The sequence below is a fragment of the Polyergus mexicanus genome, unplaced genomic scaffold (assembly GCF_030449975.1).
Source record: "Polyergus mexicanus isolate NDT 795.1 unplaced genomic scaffold, iyPolMexi1.0 SCAF_2, whole genome shotgun sequence".
Classification (NCBI taxonomy): Eukaryota; Metazoa; Arthropoda; class Insecta; order Hymenoptera; family Formicidae; genus Polyergus; species Polyergus mexicanus.
The window spans coordinates 9,012,897-9,016,852 of record NW_027223322.1 but is presented as its reverse complement, the minus strand read 5'-3'; positions in this window follow the sequence as shown (position 1 = coordinate 9,016,852).

Below are 3,956 nucleotides of genomic sequence, written 5' to 3'. Positions count from 1 at the left end.
GGCTATCTCATGAGACTGCTCGTCCAAGTCAAGTCACATGCATTGGCTGCGTTCAGCAGAAAAAACGCTCAGTTATCGTCTTGTCAACACTCGACATTGATTCGTTAGTTCTAAAAGTAAGAACCAATCACATTCGATTACTACTAAGCGGTTTTCTCTGCTGAACGCGACCATTTTATACCTTCTATCCGGTCATGAGAATAAGATATATCAGTCAGTTAATTATTGTAGAAATCACGCGACATATTCTTATTTTTTTTCTCTGCACAAGTGATTTGCATACGGGCATTATGCTTGCATTCAATAATGCATTCATTATAACCTGAATCGCGTATACTTTTCCTAAAACATTGATCACATTGAATACACAATTATAACAATGAGTCTCTGGCTATAAAAAAATTGTGTTTAATAAAATATAATTTTTTCTTAATTGAAATATTTTTATAAAAATAATTTACGTACGTGAATCATAATTATCGAATGTATTTCTCTGATAATATTATGATAAAAGATATATATAATCAGTTGTACTTTATCCAGCTATCATTGAACATCGGACTTTATGTAAATATTAAATATTTATAAATCTGATAATAAAATTTGAGAAATAATGGATTCTGGAAAATAAATTCTGGATTCCTGGGGGAAAAAAAAAAAAAAAAATTTGCATTCTGGTGTCTCGAGAGTACTTTACAAGTATTATATTGTTTCGTGAATACGAAATTTAATTGTGGAAAGCATCGTTATTCTAAATTCAAGATATTAAAGACGTTATATACACCGACGGCGTAACATGAGCGCATATTTATTTTAATTTAAAAAATTTACGTAAGTTAATAAATAGAAGAATTTATAACAAAGAATGCAGTCTGCTTACAAACTAAATTTTCCTATTTTCTGTAACTTCGGTCACTAGTGCTGGCTTTTACATTAATGTTTTCTTTTTTATTAATTTATTTCTCATATTAAATCTCGATGACAAATTACGCAATTTAAAATTGCATTCGTACCCTTCTACCGTTTTTTTTTAAATTTTTTATATATTTCATATATTTAGATATTATACTTCAAAAGATGAATACAAAATACTAATTACTTTCTATTTAAAAAAAAGATTGATTGAAAAAATAATTTAATATCAATTAAGTATATATTATTATTCATGCAAAAATAGAAATAATAAAAAAATAAATTATGATTAATTTAATTTTTATATTAACTAGAACACTAGCGCGCGCTATGCGCATGCCATTTATTTTGTCACAATAACGCAACAATAATAAAATTGATAAGAAACACGAGATGCAAAAAATACATTTTTTTAAATTATCTGAAGCATATTCATGAACGGGTTATATTGACGTGCCGTCAGTTATGCAATAGTCATCAATGACATCAAAGTGTAAATTCTCAAGCACGCTTGCATACGTTGTGACTACGCGAATAAAAAAAAAAAAAAAAAAGGTAAAATCAAGCCGGTTGATTTTATTACCTGAAAGCTGAGTCCTAAGTTCTCTCAGCATCCGGTTAACACAACCGACTCTGTAATATAATCAGGGGTCAGGAAAACGCACTCGAATGGTATAGTACAGTTAAAAGCATTGTTCCGTTGGTCGCTCTTTAGGAAAGATACACTTACGATCAGTTGCGAAAGAGAAGAGAAATCCAGCGTACGTTCCTGCAACGAATTGTATTTTTCTCGGCGAATTCTTCGCATAGGTACATATAAATTACACGGCGATAACAGACGTTCTCACTATTTTTCGGCCAGATTTTTGTCGTGTGTGAGAGTTTCCACTTCACATTATATTGTGAACGGGAAAATTTTGAAGTACGCTCGTTAGGCGGTAAGAATATTTTCTTTGATTTTCTCTCGTAGGAGATTCTATTTCATTACAATATTTTAATGTCCGTGACATAAAAATATTTTCCATGCTATTTTTTATTAAACTAGAATAAACGCAGGCGCGCGCTGCGCGCGCCTTTTTATTTATGAACATTTTTCAATTTTTTTAACTTTTCTTTCCTAACTTTAACTTTTTCTTTCACTAATTGTCAAATTGTCAAAATTCGCATGATTTGACAGTTGTAAATAACATGAATGAAACAAGTCGCAGCTTCGATATATTCGAGTTCGAGATTTTATGCCTTTTTTAGAAAGAGATAACTTTATGCTTTCCGTTTTAATTAAACATTTATACGTGTTTTACACGTTATACATTTATACAATAGTTATACATTTAGACGTGTTTATCTTATCGGTTCATCTTATCTATTCATATCATGTGTTTACTATCTTTAAAAGATTTAGTATGATTAGTATTTTTATATCAATAGCTATTAGATTTCAATCGTTGTGTCAACTAGCAACTACCATCAAAATACCAAGAATGTTTTTTTAAATGAGGAATACACTGATATACATTGATTCTGCATAATGGAAAATCTGTTATTACCTATTTCATATTCCGTTTTAATATTTGCTTATAACTTTGTAATAAAACATTTCTCTCTCTCTCTCTAGCCAAACTTCATATATTATTTTTTTCTTATTTCCACTTGTAGAATATCTTTCCGCAGTTTGTCGGATAAACCTCTGAGACGCCTGTATATATTTCGACTAGATTATTTTTTCAGTTTATTAAAATAGCAATTTCTTTTCTCTCGTGTAATTCTAATTTATTATGATATTTCAATATACGTATAATGTTTTTATAAATGTTCATATTTATATTCAAATTGTTATCAAAATTTTACAATAAAGTAATTCCATTATATAATTAAATAATATGAATAGAAAAAAGATAAATAGAATGAAGCAAGTGTGTTATATATATTTTTATCGCGTTATTTGTTCAGTTTATTAAAATTGCGTTGACTCTGTTGATCGTACTGTCCTTTACACGAAAGCTCGCTACTTAAACAGAACATTTCGCGGTTTCGAGTCGACTCAATTGACCTCGCAGTAGCTTATCGGTCTCATAACGGGTCGCCGGCGTCGATGACAAAGTTTTCGGGGTTGCATTAGCATTCGTTCTCCCGCTGACGGCGAATGGTGACGGCGCGACGGCGGCGGCGGATGCCTGGACTCGTGTGTAAACTCCGATGCCCGGAGGGCTTGCTTTGTTACAGGTTGCGGACCTCTGATACCGTGGCATACTTCATCGTCGAGTATTTCGAATACTCTTGGCATGAAGTTACACGCTTGGCTCGCGGGGAAGACCACATTCTCTGGTTCCGGGGCCGCGAGCTTAACTCCGCGCAGTCTTAAACCCTGCCGTTGAACGCTCCAACGGATTCGCTCAGGCATTTTCCTCGAAATGTCCGAGTCCGTACATGATCTTCGGGTTTCTCTCTCGTCGCCTTAAATTCTTCGCAACGCAACGAAAGGGGCAACAGAAATAAAAGGATTGCATGCGCGTCCTTCTCGAAATCCTTGGCATTTCTCACCGCGGATTGGTCCGGTGAACGTCGAATTGTTTAGGCGAAAAACTACGGAGCAAGGAGATTCGTTCGCTTGTCGTTACAAGTTAATATATGTATATAACTATTGTTCTATTTCCCTCTATACTCTGTTCCGTGATATTTAAATTTTTTAAATATATTATTAAAAATTTATTATAGTTATTAATATGTATATATATATATATATTGTATATACACATATACATACACAAATTGTTTTTGACTTTCTGCTTATCTCTTTCTCAGATTTATCTAAATAAAGATTATAATTATCTTACATTATATTTATTTAAAATCTATAGATTTTAGATTCAATGTTATATTATTGTTTTATAATTTATTAATTTTAATTTCTCTTATAATAAGTAATATAATGTATCCTTTATATTCGTCGAAGTTTGTAATTTATGTAAGCGATTGAAAATCCTAAGATGAGAAGGTATCTAATAAATTTACTTCCCAGTTTTGTTGCAAATAAACAATAAAAC